At 41.4% G+C, this 19641-nt stretch overlaps 1 protein-coding gene and 1 pseudogene across 9 annotated transcripts in view; both read left to right on the plus strand.

Moving 5' to 3' along the window:
* FARS2 (phenylalanyl-tRNA synthetase 2, mitochondrial) overlaps positions 1-19641 on the plus strand; it is a 540850-nt gene that overhangs the window by 42157 nt on the left and 479052 nt on the right. The window lies entirely within an intron of this gene.
* LOC118626193 lies at positions 5055-5742 on the plus strand (annotated as a pseudogene).

Here is a 19641-nt window from a genome sequence, read left to right on the forward strand (position 1 = left end):
TTGGAATATGCCACAAAGTCCTTCATCCTGGCCCCAGGTTGCCTGTTTGCTGAGAGCTGTGAGCCGGATTTGACCTTTTTAGCTGTACTAGAAAGAGAGATTGCCATCAGCTAATTCTGGTTACCCAGTCACTTCCTAAATTACTGGTAGTATTATAGTTTGCTTTTTGTGACTTAATTGGTACGGGGTGTCCCGGGGTGTTGGGAATTATAAAGCTTCTCAGATTTCAAGGTGTAGCAAAATTTGGGAACTTCCCAGCCAATTTATGAAATATAATTGTGCTGAGACATATGGATTTTGCCCGTACAGACATTTTTGTTTTTGAGGAGTCACTTAAGGGTTTTTAACAGAAGAGTGACTTGACCAGACCTGTCAATTTGGAAGATCTTTCTGGTTGTTTGAGAGGAAATGGTTTGGGAGGCTAAGACTGGAGGCAGTGAAATAAGTTAAGGGGCCTCTGTAGATAAAGGTGGCTTGATGGAAGGAAAGAGTTGGAATTGAAAAGAGGTAGATTGATCCCTGAGACCCTGATGAGATGGATTCAACAGAACTTGTGATGGATGCAGTGGGGTGTGTGGGTTGGAGGAGAGTGTCCAGTTGGCCTGGGGTGGGGGGTGGGAGCAGGGCAGGGGGTGACATTGGGGTAGGGATGTGTTGTGTCTATTTTTATGCAAGGATCATCAGCCCTGATGGTTTCTCCTTAGAAATAGTTGAGGAAGTTTATCAGCACTTTGTTTTTTTTTTTTTTTTTTTTTAATCCTCACCCGAGGATATTTTTCCATTTTTTGTACAGATAGAGTGGGAGGGAGAGAGAGGAAGAGAGAGAGAGAGAGAGAAACATCGACGTGAAGGGACACATCGAGTGGCTGCCACCCACACGACCAACCAGGGCCGGGGACAAACTGCAACCGAAGTACGTGCCCTTAGCGGGAACCGAACCCGGGTCTCTCCGGACCGCAGGCCGACGCTCTAACCGCTGAGCCAAACCGGCCAGGGCTTTATCAGCACTTTGTAAGCACTGACCTCATTTTGTGAGCTGCCTGTAGTAGTCTGATTTCTCCTCAGGTAGAGTTTGTATCTTGTTCTTCCTCAGTTTGATGGCTGTTTTTTTTTTTCTTAGGATTAATCATCTTATATATCTTATTTGCATACGAGATCAGCTGAAGGGGGATTCTCCTACACTTGTGCTCTGTGGAAGGCCTGGTGGTTGAGGGCTTACCAGTGTCCCGCTGGCATCTCAGGAGCTTCAGCTCCCTGTGTCAAGAAGGAGGGGTGGTTAGGGAAGTAGAGTTTTCATTACTTTTCATATTATTGAATTGAGAATTTGTATTACATTCTTTCATCTGAAAAGTCTTTGGAGAATTTGTGAGGCAAATTTTACATAGCAATCTGGAGTTTTTTGAGAAAGAAATACAATCTATGTAACAAAAGTTAAGTTGTACTATATTTTAAGAAAATCCAATATACAAAACTTTTAAATGACAAAGCAGGCAAATTTTAGGTGGAAGTAATTGGTGATGACTTTGCTAGTGAATTTTTGGCTTTGTAGAAACATGTGCTTTAGGAATCTTTTGTCATGTAATGTTTCTGTGTTTGTTTAAATGAGTTGTATTTCAGGAATAATATTTTTGGAATAAGGAACAGCCTATTTAGGTATTATATAATCTTAGACAAGCATTAGTAAGGATTAAGACCCTTTTGCCTCAGATAGTGCTAGATATAGTAAGACAAGGAGAATCTTCTCTTATATATGTGCTGTCTGATCCTTCCTCGGTACTATAGCCTGCATGCAAAGTTGTCCCATCTCTTTCCTTGCCGGCCACACCTGCACGGTGAAATCAAGCCCTGTGTGTGATATTCCAGTCTGTTGACATGAACATGATTCTGGTGTCATAAATTATATGTAATGAAATTCACTATAGATTTATCTAGATAAAGGAGTAAGTTTTGAAACCAGAAATCATAGAGGTAGATGGAAATTCATTTGATGGTGAGATAAAGGAGCAAAAAGAAATGATCAGAATACAACTTGAAAATAAAAAAAAAAACTCACAGTCTGAAAAATAGTAAGACTGTAACATTGAGTATTTACAGGGAAGTAATATCTTTCCCTTATCTTTCAAAGAAAGAATAATATACCAGCAATAAAACATATATTTCCCAAAGCGTCAATATCTACTGTTGGCAATATATTATTTTGAAAAGCTTTTGTTTTATTTCAAAAGTGTAGATTGAGTTTTGGAGATGAGGGGCACAGAGGGTACCAGAATACCTAACACATTTGTGCTGGCTTGGTTATAAATGCATGTTCAGAGGCAAATGACCATGATAAAAGACCGTATAGGAGACTGCTGTATTTAGATGAAATTGTTTCCCTCCTGCCACCTTGCGTGGCATCAACAAATGAGCTGTGTATGAGAAGTAAAGCAGCATATACTGTTGTTGCTCACTCTGTCATCTTGTTAGGGTTTCATTATGGAGAGGGATGCTGGTGGCTATCCAGATGCTTAATGGGCTGTCTTACTTGACTAATGGAGCCACATTCATGTTGGCTAACATCTGGTTTTAGAAGTTACTTATAAAGAAAAGATCACTGTAGCCCTGGCCATTTTTGCTCAGTGGTTAGAGCATTGCCCCGTGGACCAATGAGTCATGAGTTCAATTCTGGTCAAGGGCACATACTTTGGTTTCAGTTTGTCCCCGCTCTGGTTGAGTCGTGCGGGAAGCAACCAGTTAATGTGTCTCTCTCACATTGATGTCTCTCTCTCACTCCCTCCTATCCTGTCTGATGATAAATGGAAAAAATATCCTCGGGTTAGGAGGGAAAAAAAAGAAAAGAAAGATTATTGTAATCAAAACAGCTAGAGCGATTTTTAAATATCAGAGCTATGGCTCAACATTCATTTAGGGTGAGTGGCACTATAGGATGGATTAGCTACTTCTCCAAACACTTGCCTGTGCTGAGTATATTTTTCCTGTATGTAAATAGTACTTTCAGATAGTATGCTATAAATAAAACAGTTGAACTAAACATAGATTTTTTAAGGTTTGCACATTATAAATAGGACTATAAAACCATCAAAACAGTACATTAATAAACCAAAAAATTTAACAGGACATCATGTAAAGAGCTTGGAAGTTTATACTCCTGTCTTTAAAGCAAGAAAATAAGCTCAACAAACTGAAAATCAACAGTTCTTCTTAGATACATCTGAAAACTGAGGTCACGGGGTAAGCTGCTGTGTGGTGAAATGTAGAGAGAAGTAGATACCAAGAATGAGAGTTTACAAGAAGCAGAAGTCCAGGAGCAGACCCCCCCACCCTCCATTTCTCCATCCCCATACACACCACCAGGACTGGTAGGAACAGTTAAATTGTCATAGGTAAATTACTAGAGGCTTGGTGTGCACAAGCTTGAGAATTAAAAACTCCCAGGGCCCAGTATTGCGGGGAGGGGGTGGGGAGGGGGCAGGGTTCTATGCCTTCATGAATTTTACTTCCAGGATTCCAGAGTCTCAGAAAAAAATCCTATCCTTTTTCTGGCAGTGGGAGGGGAAAAGTAACTATTTCAAATGATATCCAAAGCATTTTGTTCTTCTTAACAAAAGCCTGCTCTTAAATCAATTTATCAAAGCTTAACAGACTTAGGGTTTCTCAGAACCTAACTGACTTGGGATGAGAAATATACAATTCAAGCCCCCTTTAGACTTTTGGTCTCACCTAAAGGGGAAAAAGAAAGCCAAGACATACTTGTGAAAGTCACAGTCCAGGGTTTCAGGGGCCCAGGCTCACTGAATTACTGAGACCTAACCGTAGCATTGTAGAGGGCTTCCCCTCCCCTAAAACCTTACCACCACATCAATCAGACTCCTAGATAATGACAAGGGATTACAGCTAAAAGAACTGTAAGGCTTAGACCCTATTAAAGGGAAAGCCAAAGGCAATGGGGAAGACATAACAAGGAGACTAGAGGAAATTTTAGCTTGTGATACCCACAGCAAACAGTAAACACAACCTAACTCCCAGCCAAATAAACACAAAACCTCACACTAAAAGGCTTGTTTATGTTCCTTTTACATAATACATCATATCTGGCTTTCAACAAAAAATATTACAAGGTATGCTAAAAGCCAAAACACAGTTTGAAGAGACAAATGAAGCATCAGAACCGGAGTCAGATATCCTAGAGGTTTTTGAATTATCAGACTGGAGCATTTAAAATAAGTATGATTATTAATATGCTAAGGGTTCTAATGTCAAAGATGGACAAAATGCAAACAGATGGGTTCAACCAGAGGGATGGAAACTCTGGAAGGAATAAAAAATTAATGCTAGAAATAAAATACACTGTAACAGAAGTGAAGAATGCTTTTGGCTTATCAGTAGACTGGACTGGGCCAAGGACACAGTTTGTGAGCCTGCAGCTATGTCATTAGAAACATCCCAAACTGAAAAGCAGAGGGAAAAAAGAATGTCAGAAGTGGAACAAAATAAGAACTGTAGGACAGTTACAAAAGATCTAATACACAGGTAATACTAAAAGGAGAAGAAATAGAGAAAGGAAAAGAAGAAATGTTTGAAGTAGTAATGGCTGAGAAGTTTGATGACAGACACCAAACCACAAATCCAGCCAGCTCAGAGAACACTATGCAGGCAAATTCCAAAACATCTATACATAGATATATGATATTGAAACTGCAGAAAATCAAAGATAAGAAGAAAAACTTGAAGAAAGCCAGAGGTAACCTTACTTGCAAAGGCACAAGAATAATAATTAAATCAGATTTTCCTTCAGAAACCATGTAAGCAAGGAAACAACAACAACAAAAACAACCAACCTAGATTTTTGTGTTCAGCAAAATTATCCCTCCAAAGCGAAGGAGAAAGACCAACAAAAATTGAGGGAATTTGTCATCAGTAGATCAGCCTGGTAAGAAATGTTAGAAGTTTTTCAGGGAGAAGGGAAATGATGTAGGTGAGAAACTTATCTATATAAAGAAAGGAAGAGGTTTCTCCTCATCTCTGGGTTGTGGTTTCTTCTGCAGTTCATGAAGATGCAGCTCAAACTGATGGAGATTAACCCCAGATGCTGAGTAAAATGGCAGCCTGGGTGGGGGCTGCCAGCCAATACTTCGAGGATGTTCTGGAGCTGGAGGATTAGGCCCAGCACAAGAACTTCAGGAAAAAAACGGCCTGAGGAACTGAAAGAACAAGAAGTCAGTCCTAAAGTGTATTTTGTGAAGCAGACCATTGGAAACTCCTGCGGTACCATTGGACTTATACTCGCAGTGGCCAGTAATCAAGACAAACTGGAATTTGAGGATGGGTTAGTCCTGAAAGTTTCTTTCTGAAACAGAGAAGTTGTCCCCTGAAGACAGAACAAAATGCTTTGGAAAGAATGAGGCCATGCATGCAGCCCATGACCCTGTGGCACAAGAAGGCCAGTGTCGGGAAGACGACAGAGTAAACTTCCATTTTATGCTGTTTAACAACATGGATGGCCACCTCCAAGAACTTGATGGAGGAATCCCACTTCCAGTGAACCATGACACCAATGCAGAGGACTCGCTGCTGTAGGACACTACCAAGTTCTGCAGAGAATTCACTCGGCATGAGCAAGGGGAAGTCCGCTTCTCTGCTGTGGCCCTCTGCAAGGCAGCCGAATGCCCTGTGGGAAGGGATTTAGCTCTTTCTTTCTCTTCCCTTCACTGTCAAAATATATCCCTACCAAGGGCAGTCTAAAATGTTTTAGTACTTGTAGAAAACAGCTGTTGTCCTTTGGTTCTGTAGCTATACTCAACCTTCATCCACACCCAAGTGCTAGCAGAGATCAGTTGTTGATGGAGCAAAGTTTATTGTAAGCTTCAGGTAGTGAAGCATTTCCCTCATTGTATGTCTTATACCTCAGTATCTAATGCTTTAAATGGCTGGTTTGTTTTTGTAGGTTAAGGCCTTGGATATGGTTTAAATGGTTTGTTCTTTAAATGAATAAAACTTTTATGCTGATAAGAAATAAAAAAGGAAGGAATAGTATTAGAAAATAAATAAATGGACTTCTGGATTTTTCCTTTGAGGTATTGGTGGCCATGCCCAGCGAGGGAGGGAGGGAAAGGGAGAGAGAGAGAGAGAGAGAGAGAGAGAGAAAGAGAGAGAAACATTGATGTGAGAGAGATACATTGATGGGCAGCCTTCCACATAACCAGGGTCGGATACTGAACTGCAGCTGAGGTACGTGCCCTTGGCAGTAATCGAACCTACAACAATTTGGTTGTCCACAGGTCGACGCTCTAACTGCTGAGCCAAACCAGCCAGGGGTAAATTTAATCTTTTTACTTTATTCTTTATTTTGTCCTCATTCTTTTTTCTTTATTTTCTTGATTCTATTATTATTTTCTTATTTTTTGTGTTTTTCTCAATTTTTAGTTTTTAATTTTTGAGGGGTTTTTTTTTTTTTTTGCAACTTTATTCTGACACTCATGTTTTTCCTTTTTTCTATTTATTTTCCTCATTTTTCTAATTTATCTTTTTATCATATGATTTTTAAAATCAGTGTTGTTAGTGTAGTCACTGTGCTGCTGGGCCTCATAGCCATAGACCCATATTGACAGTTACTGGCTCCTCAAGACCATTGCCAGCACAGCTTCACCAAGGTGATGTGTCTGGGTGCATTATGACTGGGACAGAGCCGACTGTGAGGGTAATTAACAAGAATCAGTAGCACACCCTGGCCAGTTTCGCTCAGTGGTTAGAGTGTCGGCCTGCGGTCCAGAGAGACCCGGGTTCGGTTCCCACTAAAGGCATGTACCTTGGTTGCAGTTTGTCCCTGGCCCTGGTTGGGTTGTATGGGTGGCAGCCACTCAATGTGTCCCTTTCACGTCGATTTTTTTTTTTTTTTCTCTCTCTTTCCCTCCCACTCTATCTGAACAAAAAATGGAAAAATGTCCTCAGGTGAGGATAAAAAAAAAGAATCAGTAGCGCTTATCCAGCTTCCAGAGACTATTCCTTGAAGTCCAAAGTACGAAGTTCTTGAATTATCCTAATATTGTGAAACTATTTGAGGTGACGTAGACCCAGGAAACACTCTAGCTGGTCATGCTAGTAGAGGAGAGATGTTCCATTATAAGACCACAGCTCCATGAATGAGGAAGAGGCTGGTGGCAAATTCCACCAGATAGTGTCTGCTGTGTAGCACTGCCCTAGAGGATATTGTCCACAGGGACCCAAAGTCAGAGAACTTTTTGATGTTGACCTTAATGTCAGTGTTGCAGACTTTGGCTTCAGGAACAAATTCATCACTGTCATTAGATGGAATGCCTTCTGTGGCAGTACCCGACTTTATACCCTGGAACTCTTCCAGAGCCATAATTACGTTGGCCCCTTGGTGGATTTTTGGAGTTTCCTTTTTTTATGATGGTTGCCTGGTCTCTGCCTTTTGAGGTAGAGGAATTCAGAATATACAATGTCTCTTTCCTCATATCCGTAGAGAGTGATAACCTGCTTACGAAATTCCCGATCCTCAACCCCAGTGCGAATGGCATTTTAGAGGAAATCATGAAGGACCCATGGATAAACATGGGCCCTGAAAAGAAACTGAAACCTTACATCTAGCCACTTCCTGACTATAAGGACCCTTGGCAGACAGAGTCAGTGCTGAGCATGGCTATAAGTGGGAAGAGAACCATAGGTCATTAAGGGGCCTGAAACATGACAAAGTAATGACCACCTATTGGCTTCAGGGCTACAAGCACCCCAGCTGGAGGGCTACACCATCACCATGAATTCCCTGTTCACAACTAATCCCACCAATTGCAGTCCTTTCCCATCCCATGAGACAGAGCCTAAGGTCTCTGTCAACCCAAGTTGTGAAGTAGTGCCATTCCCACCTTTATTTTGTTCTCTAACACAGAAAATCAGTGGCATGAGGATCAGGAGTCAGGGTGAAAGGCCAGCAGAACAGCAAAGTGATTATAAATTCCCTTGCCTGGCCTGAAGACGAAGACTGCCATCCAAGCACAGTCCCCCACAATGGCTCTGTAGTCTCCTCATTCACCCACAATACCAGCAATGGTGGTGGAGCCTCAGGTGGATCCAACTTCCCTCAGTTGTATGTGCATGGCCTGGCCAGCTCAGAGGACTTTGTTTAGTGGAGAATGGAGTGCACACTGCTGTGGGGTTCTTTCCATGGGGTTTAAATTAAGAAGCTGTCTGGCACCTCCATAGCATTCAAAAGCATTGACCAAAATAACTGTGAAGCTTCAGTTTATGGGTTTTCCAGGAGCCCCTGGGAAATAATAGGAGATGCTGCTCCTCTGCCTTTACCTGGTGTAACTTCAAAGACTGAACTGTTTTCCTGGGACATTCCCTCCCCTCCCTTCCCCTGAGTTCTTCTCTTCCTTTTCTTCTGTGTTCATGAGGAGGGGAGATGATTCTATACAAATAAAGAAAAATTTTAAATGGGTAAGCATTTAATACCTTATTTTCAGAGTTGCTTTTAATGATGGATTGTTGGAGGGGATTATTAATTTGAATAGTTCAAATTATGTTTGTTTTAGAGAATATAGGATTGTTATTTTCTTTAGCAGATTGTATTACAGTGATATTAACACCAACAAATAACAATAGCATTTACCACTGTCCAGAGTCTTTCTCTACCATTTCTGTTTATTTTAGCCAGAATGCCTATTTAGCAGATTGTGAAATGAATGCTGAAGGAAGTTAAGTAGCTTGTTGACATCAAAAACCCTGTGGTGAGTGGAAGAGTTTGTGTACTAAGCTTATACTTCAACCCCAGTGCTCTGCAGCATCCCTGGGCTCAGGACTGTGGCCTCTAGTACCCTGCTTTTGGTGTCCTTTTGAGATTTGTTATACTGTGTCTCTTAAATGGATAATTAAGTCATATGAGAGATGAAACAACCAACCATTTAGTGTACCACTTTTAAGAGCTCCATGTGATTTAAAAAAATTATTAATTGATTGCTTTGAGAGGAAGAGAGAGAGGGAGGGAGAGAGAAAGATCAAGAGATCAGTTTGTTGTTCCAGTTATTTATGCATTCATTGGTTTTGTATATGACCTGACTGCAGATTGAACCCGCAACCTTGCCATATCAAGATGATGCTGTAACCAACTGAGCTGCCCGGCCCGGGCACTCCTTGTGATTTAATTTGTCTGCAGTCCCCTAAGTCTTCTCTGCACAAGCAGGATACAGTTTCAAGTTCAAATCTACTTCAAAAACATGAAAGAATAACAAAGCTTTTTGGAGTGTTGGAAGCACTAAGTGTGCATGGAACCCTATTTAACCCAAGGAATGGGGTCTTGTGGGCCCTTTACTATGCAAGTTGACCTCCATGATGTTACAGTTTTTGGAGAAGCCTAATCTAGATCTAAAACAGAGGGTGGCCTCCTTCTCCTCTCTCACCTCTTTTTCAAAACCCTTAGGAGCTAAGAGAGCTCCTAAGTGGACTGATGACTTCTGGTTGAATGTATGTTGTATGTTTGAACTTCTCTTGTTCAGTTGGAAGATCCTTTTACCCTAGCCCAATTCTTTTCTATTTATCCAGGTAATTCATTATTTTGACTCCTGAGGGTATATTAGGAGCTGGATATAGATTTAATACGTTTAGTATTTGTCAAACAAATGTATTTATTGGGCAGCTACTATATGCCTGAATAGTACTACAACTAGAAAGGTGAGTGAAGTATAATACTTGTTCTCAAGGAGCAAACACTACTTTTTATTTTATGCCCAGCACCAAGCAAGTAATAAAGAAGCATCTCTTCACTTTTGGTTGTTGAATGATGCAGATAAGTATAGAGAATGGGTACTTAATCCAGCCTGGGGAGGAGGGAGATTAGGATGCTGGAAAGTAGAGGGAAGATGAATCTTCTAAAGGAAGTGATGACTGAATGGGTGGATGGAAGTTAGATGGCTGAAGAATGAAGAGGACAGGATGGGCCTTCAGAGATCTGGACCTGAGGACAGCAGAACAGAATGTACATTTCAGCAGTGAACTGTGTCTGGTGAAGATAGCACTCCTTTCACCTGGAATGGTAGGGCAAAGGAGATATGCTCCCAGCTGCTGGCGGCCAGCTGAGACAGGCAGAATGCTTTACCCCCTTCCCTAGGTTGCCTAGAACATACGACAGTGATTGAGATGACTTCAGGTGCACAAACTCAGTGCAGTCCGGAAGATGTGCTTTAGAACACAAGACGCTTGGATATTAATAAATGCCATGGGATAAATAGGCCCCAAAGTCAATTTGGGTCAGAAAATACAGATATCCACTGTGAATCTTTAGGTAGGGTAAAGTTTACTGTTTTCCAGAAGGTTTGGGAAGCTTTTCCACCTGAACATCTTGATAAATTAGTGTTCAGAGTACACACTAGGAAATGCTGTATGAACCTCCAAGTGGCATGAATGCTCCCGGGCTGTCCTCATAGGTTTTATTGTCCCTGAAGAGATGCTGTTCTCCCAGAGGTCAGCAAGGAAGGCAGCTGCAGATGCGTTAATGATGGGAAGATCCACAAATGGAGAGTGAAAGCCGTTGACCAGTTGATTGACCTTCAGTGTAACCCCCTGCTCCTCTGTTCTGCACTGGGTATTGTAAGGGCTCCAAAATGCCAACTTTACACTATGGCTGGAAAGCATTTGCTCCTTTCTCTCATGTCTGCATTCTTTTGACTTTTTAAGGCAGTGCAGAGACTGGCATGGGTTTTAAAGTCAAGAGCCATTTTTGTAGATGGAATAATGGTGAGAGAAAGTAAAAATTCTTGATAAAGATAGGAGAAGTTGGGATTTTGGTCTCTTGAAACTTGAGAAAATTGTGCTTTTTAAGAGTTCAGTTTTTGATGTCAAAGAAAGCCTGTTGAATTTTGTTTTTAGTGAAAGCTTCTATAAGAGTCATCTCTCATCTGCACTGGAAATATCAGTTATAGGTGAGAGCTGGTCTTTCAGGGAGGATCTGACCTACTCTTGGGTCCCAAAGGGAGGAAAAGTAATAGATTTTCCCCTGATCTTGGTTCACCTGTATAAAATGACCATTGCCCCATTATTCTCCTGACATTAGTGTTAATTTCAATAAGTTATGTGCTTTTTGTTGTTCATGGTGTTCATGTTCTTTTTAAATCTTGTATAAGAAAAGGTCTCAACAGATCATGTAGGATCGTGCATTGGACTCATTGTGTTCTTGCAGTTTATAGACATTGCCTTTAAGGTAGGACTTGGACATGGGCAGAGGGAAGGTGAGACTTGGACGTGGGCAGAGGGAAGGAGGGACTTGGACGTGGGCAGAGGGAAGGAGGGACTTGGACGTGGGCAGAGGGAAGGAGGGACTTGGACGTGGGCAGAGGGAAGGAGGGACTTGGACGTGGGCAGAGGGAAGGAGAGACTTGGACGTGGGCAGAGGGAAGGTGGGACTTGGACGTGGGCAGAGGGAAGGTGGGACTTGGACGTGGGCAGAGGGAAGGAGGGACTTGGACGTGGGCAGAGGGAAGGAGGGACTTGGACGTGGGCAGAGGGAAGGTGGGACTTGGACGTGGGCAGAGGGAAGGAGAGACTTGGACTTGGGCAGAGGGAAGGTGGGACTTGGACGTGGGCAGAGGGAAGGAGAGACTTGGACTTGGGCAGAGGGAAGGAGGGACTTGGACGTGGGCAGAGGGAAGGAGGGACTTGGACGTGGGCAGAGGGAAGGAGGGACTTGGACTTGGGCAGAGGGAAGGTGGGACTTGGACGTGGGCAGAGGGAAGGAAACAGTGTGAGTAGAGATGCAGTGAGAGTTTGGGAGTGTTGAGGTTCCATGTTCTTGTATATATTTATATGTCCTGCTTATAATAGATCCTGGTCTCTGTGCCTTGAAGGAGACAAAGTTAGAACAGGGCAAGGTTGATGAGGTGAGAGCATTGCATAGTGAGCAAATTTTGTACTAAGCTTTGTTATATCCACTTCATCTCTTTAGGTAGATGTCTTCTGTGTTTAGTGTATACTCCAGAATCATTTTTCATCCATATGGAAATCTGTCATATAAATAGCTTAACTTTTGAAAGTTATCCTGTCTCTAAAATATATCTGATTGTTATTGGCCTCCAGCCACCACCTTTCCCTTCCCTCTCTTGTCCCCTAAATCCTTCACACTCAGTGGCTTATCCTTGGGAAGTCATTAGAGATGTGCTATAGGAAATGCTGTAGCATTTTCCTGGAATCATTAATACACTGCAATTACTAGATACTTGCGCAGCAGCTTAAAAATGTGAATTATGGCACCAAAAAATAGAACTACTCAAAATATATGATGTTCTCAAGGCGACTTTAAACAGTAATTTATTATTTCCCATCACTCTGTGGGCTGATTGGGCAGTCCTTCTATCACACAGTGTTAGCTGTCACTCATGCAGCTGCTTTCAGATGGCAGCTAGGCCGGCTGGAAGGTCCCAAGTTGGCTTGTCTCACCTGTCTAGTGTCTTTGGTGCTGGCTGTTGGATGGGATACTTTGGTTCTCTTTCTCATGGCCTCTCAGGAAAGTAAATGTCTTATAATATTTTTAAGTAACCATTGGTATTGAAGCCTTCTGGGTTTTGTGTTTTTCATATGTGAAATAAAAATCTTAGTAGTTTATTAGTTTTATTTATTTATTTTTTCAATATGTTTTTATTGATTATTTTTAGAGAGAGAGGAAGGGGGAGAGAGAGAGAAACATCCATGTGTGTGAGAGAAACATAGATTGGCTGCCTCCTGCACGCCCCCTACTGGGGATCAAGGCCCCAACCTGGGCATGTGCCCTGACTGGGAATCAAACTGGGACCTCTCAGTCCATGGGATGCTTAGTCCACTGAGCCACACCATATTAGTTTTAAAAGTGTTGTTAAAGGTTGAAGAAAATAGAGGCCTTGTTGACTTGAGTGAGTGATAATTTACACCTCTATTTCTGGCTTGCAATTTGAGATGTCTTTATTTTGGGAAGGTACTTATGAGAATATGTTCATTCACAAAGCAATAAAGTTTCAGAATCCTACTTTTTATTCCCTTTTTCCAGAGTGGGTTAATGACTTACCATGCATAGATTTCTCCTTTACATTTTCCCCTATCTTTGCAGATGATGCCACAAAGTTCTGCTAACCCCTCCTTTGATAAAGTCAGAGCTATTTAGAACTCATTTTAGTGCACCTCTCCTGAGCTGCTGGCTCACATCTCCCTGCCCAGGGTCCAGCCACCATGGCAGATCCCCTGAGCTGCAGTGTGCTATGGACATATGTTCTCCCAGACTGTCCCGGGCATAGGGAACATGTGCCATTTACAGTGGGATCTGAACTTTTACCAGAGTCAGACTCCTTTGTGAGCCACTGGAAAGTTCTGGAAGGTCCCTTGATTGAAAATTTTATGGCAGGTCTTTTGGCATGTCCTCTAGGTTGAGGTGCAACACTTTTGGGCATAGACTTTCTTCCTGAATATGGCTAGCACAGTGATTGGCACATAACAGTGCTCAAGAAATAGAATATTTTTTTCTTTTTTCCTTCAAGGGAGTTACAAAAATTGAACTACTAGGAAATTTCAGAAGAGAGACCACTGTGTACAGCTGAGATAAATCAGGAACATTCTGTGGATGAGTATGATATGAGCCAAGAATCAAAGGATTGGTTCCTCATTCATTCACCAGATACTGTAGTCTACCTGGTATGGTTTCAGTACTGCTATGGAATGAAAATAGTGACCAAAAGCAAACACAGGGTTTGCAGTCTGGTAAACAAGACAAATCATCAAATAATCATGTAGATAAATATAGATCTACATGGAATGTGACCTAAATGTTCAATGGGAAAGTGGTGAAATAAATTATGTTTTTTTCATTGCATGTAATGTAGTATTCTAAATTGTTTGAAAGAATCGTAAAATGATTGCAGTAACATTGGGTATTTAAAAATGGGACTGTAAAAGTATAGAGTACAGCCTATAAAAACAAATGTATGTTTGCCTATGCATAGGAAAGTTGAATAGTAGTTATACCCAGTGATGATATTGTGAAGCATAGAACATGCTCTCTTTAAATAGTACTGGTTTTGCCAGGTGGCAAATAAATGTGTTTTTTCGACGTGTAACATCATGTAACTGTAAACAGATAGATGCTCTGTATACTTTATTTGAGGAACTAAAGCCTTAACATTGTTAAGGCTGTTCTCTGTTCATTGTTTTATCTCTGTTTAGATGGGTTATAGAAATAAGCTAAATGTCACTGAGGAGTCTTCTTGCTGAGTGGGTCCAGAGTGGTCCTGGTGGAAGCCTTCATCCCGGGGGGCTACTGGAGATGTGACTTATGGCACTGAATTCTCTCTCAGTGTCTGCCCAAGCAGGATGCATCTTCCTCTGTCAGTTGTTTGTTTTGTCTGGTATTTTTTTTTTTTTTTTGGTATGTGCCCCTAGCAGGAACCAAACCCAGGACTCTCTGGCCTGCAGGCCAATGCTCCAACCGCTGAGCCAAACCAGCCAGGGCTTGTCTGGTATTTTTAAAGAGAAAAACTTGTATCCAGAGGGAAAGTTTTAGAAATGCTTCCAGATATAATGATGAGAGTTTGATTTTTTTAAAAAATGCATATTTTTATTGATTTTTAGAGAGAAAGGAAAGATGAGGGAGAGAAAGAGAGAAACATAGATAGCTTGCCTACTACACGCCCCCTACTGGGGATGGAGCCTGCAACTCAGGGTTGTGCCGTGACTGGGAATCACACTAGGGACTTCTCTGTGCATGGGATGACACTCAAACAACAGAGCCACACCAGCCTGGGCAGGAGATTGATTTTTGTCTGTATTCTTCTTTATCTGACTAAACTCTTGTGTTATTAATCTAAATCTGGATTGTTGTGCATTATTTCTACTTTTTTCTAAGTGATGGGTCCCAAAAATTATTGTTTTTTTTGAAAACTTTTCTCTTGGAAGCCACTGCGCTGTTACTACTTTTATCAGCTTAAGACAACAACAATTCCATTTCTAGGTGGGATTTTTTGTTTTTGTTTTTTTTATTTTATATTTTTCTTTATTGATTTTAGAGAGAGAGAGGAAGGGCGAGGGAGAGAGAGATGGAAACATCGATGAGCGAGAACATTGATTGACCGCCTCCTGCATGCCCCCCACTGGGGACTGGGCCCACAACCCTGACCAGGAACCGAACTGGCGACCTCTTGGTGCATGGGTCGATGCTCAACCACTGAGCCACACCGGCAGGGCCATTTTGTTTTTTAAAGCATTTGTGCATTTTCAAGGGGGAAATTAAAGTATTTATTAGGGAGGTACTTATGATATAACCATAAGGATAGAATATGGTATGTAGTCTGTCATAAAATGTGAAAATTGTAGACGTTTTCTGTCACATCTTTAATATTTGTTTTCTCTCAATAAATTTTTCTTTCTATATGTTCTGTTACTTATTTTAAAGACCCACTGAGTCATTTAAACTGACAAAGTTCCAATGGACAGGATTATATTCCATATAACCTTTCTTTCATACCATCTTGGACTTACTCTTCTTTGCACAATAGAGACACTAAGGCTTGGCCTTATGAAGACAGGGTTATTTCTGCATTATGATTTAAGAGATGCTCAAAATATTTACTACAGCTTTCCTTACACCCAAAATTACACAAGTAGCAAGTTATGCTTTTCTTATAGATTTTTCATTATGAGTCTGTTATGTTATGAATATCTAGGATTGAAAGTAGCTGTCATCCAGAATCTTAACCAGGGTTTTCTGCCAGCCACCGGGGAGGACAGAGCACAGTGACCAGGTTGGTGAAGGTCTCATCTCTGCTGGGCCTTAGGGAATAGCTGGCAGGAAGCTGGTCTCATCAAGGACTTTCCACGGCTGAGCCTGGTTCTGCAATGACAGCAGTAATGCATATACGTTTTTCCTACACTGAAACTGGTTGGCATTTACTTCTGGGGTTTATTCTCTTCACCAATTGATTTATAATTGATTTCATTTTTTCTTTCCTTCCTGCCAATCACTGCTGTTTTCAGGGATAATTGCAGGGAGGAGATTGTCATTTTTTACCAAAATGTTTGTTACAGTTCCTTTCTGCTGTTACGTGAGACTGGATCTTCCTACCTCTGAACCACCTTCCCTTCCCTTTCTCAGTTCTTCTGTTTCTTGTGTTTTGAACACGATGAAGGAGCATTTGAACCATTTTTGTGAAATGAATTTCCATTTACCAACGTATGAAGAGTACCTATTCAGGGACCCAAAATAGGTATATAATAAATTCTGTAGAAACAGTATTTGAGAAATTGTAGCTGTTTATCCTGACACAGTGATGAAATGATGAAATCTAGCCTTTCTTCTGCCTTTCTGGTCTTGGCTTGCCACCCCTGAAATGTAATCCCTCTTCTAGAAAGATGTGCACTAAGAGTACCGTGTTTAGTTGAAGGAGAGCCAGACAGGCTGTCCATGGAGAACAGATCACATATTTCCTTTGTCACTTGCCTGCCTCCTTAGATTGCCATGTTGAGAGACAGTCCATCTTGCAGCAGGAAGGAGTTTGTTAGCAAGCACTGGCAAACATCTGGTTCCTGTACTCCTATGTAGCTCACAGGTGCAGATCTCAAGAAATTTGAGGTTTTATTAGATATGGCTTTAACTTTCTAGTGTTGTTTTAATTTTGATTAATCTTTTTAAGTTACAAAATAATTTTTTCCTGCTGCTTCATTACTCCATAGATACATGACATATTAATCCTTTTGGAAATCTTTTTGTAAGGTGGCAGCTTTTATAGATGTTTTAAAATCTGTTTGTTTCCTTTTTCCCTCTATCAAAGGGAAGAGGTATTGCTGAATACTGTGTGCCATAGCACTTGAAGCAACTCTGTTTTCAGCTTGAATATCACAGCTAAGGAACTTGCCAAAGTGGTGCAGTATTAACTTTTTGCTCCCTGGTGCTAAGTGCACCTAACCAGTATGCTAAATGTTGCCCCTTCTGCCAGCCAATGGCAGGCAGGGACTGGCATGGTCCCCAGTGCAGGGGCTGGTTTTGCTGTGTCTGACCTCCAAGCTTCAGGGCCATGGGGATCACTCAGTTGCTGAAGAGCAGGAGCCACAAGTGTTTCTGGTAGGGTGTGCAGTCTTGCTACAGCCCAAGCAACAGGTTCCTAAAATACAAGCATCAAATATTTTGTATGTGTTTTCAGTCTAGGCCTGAAAAACATTGTCTACTATTTAGGAAGGTGCCACCATTTTTGCTCAGTGATAAATTTATCTTAATGATTATTTTTCTTATCAAGCATCATAAGAAAGGATGAAATGCAAATGACCAAATAAGTCTGACCTATGCAATATGTGTGATGGATGAATTGGTTACAGAACAATCATCACTCCAGTAGTAAAATCAAGAATTTCAAGTTCAAGGAAAAAAGTACAAAGGTTTTATAAAGCTATGAAAACATTTTAAATATCACAAATAGTAAAAGAAATGAATAAAAAGTATACATTTTAAAGCATTAATTAGCAGAATTGACAAAAACTTACAATACTCAGTGTCAGGGAAGAACTATTGAGATGGCTTCTCCCCTGCTATCAGGAACATTCACAGATGCAATGTTTTTGTTTGGCTGTTTGCCTATATGTTTTTACAATTTAGATCACATGCACACTTTTTCCCCCTGTGACAGTTGTCTCCTATCTCAACCTTCTGTAACTGGAGAAACCCCAAAGGAGGGGTATTCCGGACTGTTCAGGACAGCATTGTTTATTTCATGTGACCATCAGTAGAGAGCTTTTTCTGCCTCTGTTCCCTCTGATGTGTAACTCTCTCATTTCAGGGCTGCATTTAGCCCCAGGGAAAGCCCAAGTTGCTGTGCTGAGGGCTGAAAGAACATTTATTCTGGGCAAAATGATCATGGATTTGAGAGCAGGGGCCTTGACATATTGTCAGGAGGAACTTGTTTTATTTTCTTCAGTCACATGTTGACATTGTGCACAGGGCCATCCTGGCAACTCTGCAGATGAAGCCTCGCCCACATGGCTGCTATCCCCAGGCTCAGATGACAGTTTTGAGATCCTCCTGGAGTCCTTATGGAGGACCAGCAGGGACTGAGTGGCCTCAGCAAGGACAAGAGATTGACTGGGCCTGGGGCTTCTGAGGAAACCTCCAGGTTCCTCCTTTTTTTTTTTTTTTTCCCCTATTCCTCTACAACCTTTGTTAAAGCTTTGAGTTCCAGGACAACAGGCTTGTTACTCCAGTTCCTTTAGACACCTGGGCCTGGAGCTTACTGGCCACATGGGAGCTCTCAGTGTGCGTGCACACACAGCCGCCGTGCTCTGTAATCATCAGTGTGTCTCCATGTGCAGGTGGCGGCAGATGCTCAGAGTAGTGAGTGTGGGGAGCATATAGCACAGTTGTGCTGTGGACTGTTTTTTCCCAAGGGGCAGTGTTTGGTATCACTAACCTATTCGTAGGGCCTTTGCATTAATTTACATAGAAGCTCCTGTTTACTAACTCCAAATTCTCTTCTATGAATTTATCTAAATAGTGTAGCTTCCCACTGTTGTAGTCAAACTCAGTATTAAGGGCATTGCACACATTAAATAATGAATAGATTTGTAAAAACATAATCATGATAATTAATGGTCAGTCAGTTTAGGCTGCTCACAAATGCAGATGTTCCTTTGCCCTGATTCCTTATGCCAGAGAGATATCTCAATTAACACTGTCTAGGGAAATTGTGCCTGAGAGTTAGCTGATGTTACTCTTACCAACCACTCCCCCTCCTTCAAAAAACAAACACAAAAAAAGCAAGGAAGGAAAAGAAATTAACATTTCTTCATTATCTTTTATTTAGTAGGCACCATGCGAATGCACATCTTTTTCTATCATTTACTCTGAAATCTACATAGTGTGTGAAGAGGATTGATGAAGAGTATTCATAGCAAAGGTCCGTTGTGGATTGTGAAGACTGCCCAGAGGGTCTGCAGTGTACTCTCTGCATCCCTGCAGGCCGCAGCTCTGAGCGGACCTTTTCCTCCTTTTCTCCTTTTCTCCCCTTTATCCTGGGAGTGAAGAGGCCACAACCTGCCTCACTTGGGATTAGAAAGTTGGGAGGAATGGACAGCTAACCCTGTACTGCCCCTCACCTTGTGTTGGTTCTCACTGCACAATGATATCCTGGGCTTTACTGAAATAACACACTGACTCCTGGTTTATATAGCTAACTTTTAGTAGCATTTTGGGAAATTTTACCCCCTTCAGAAATCAGGTAGGAGATAAAAGAGATCTATTCTTAAATAGAAGAATCCTTGTTACTCTTTGCAGATTACATTAAAATACTGAACTTAATAGATCTTAAAATATCTAAATGTTTACCTTTTGTATTTGTTAATGTTAAATTCAACATCCATTTATATTAGATTCCAGTATAGGCCAGCATTAAGGGCCTTCCTCCCCATAAAATGTAAGACAAGAAAGAGAGAAGAGTCTACCTATCATGTTTTTAAAAAATTATGTAGGAAAAGATTTTAATTTTAACAGATTACTCAGTCTCCTTTCTTCACCTCCTCCACCCTGAGTTCACTGTGGGCATAGTTATTTGAGAACATGGTCTAGAGAAGGATGGTGTAGTCTTGCGGCGCAGTCCCGCTCTTCCATCGTTGTGAGCCTGAGTGATATGACAG

The sequence above is a fragment of the Molossus molossus genome, unplaced genomic scaffold (genome assembly GCF_014108415.1).
Source record: "Molossus molossus isolate mMolMol1 unplaced genomic scaffold, mMolMol1.p scaffold_m16_p_12, whole genome shotgun sequence".
Classification (NCBI taxonomy): domain Eukaryota; kingdom Metazoa; phylum Chordata; class Mammalia; order Chiroptera; family Molossidae; genus Molossus; species Molossus molossus.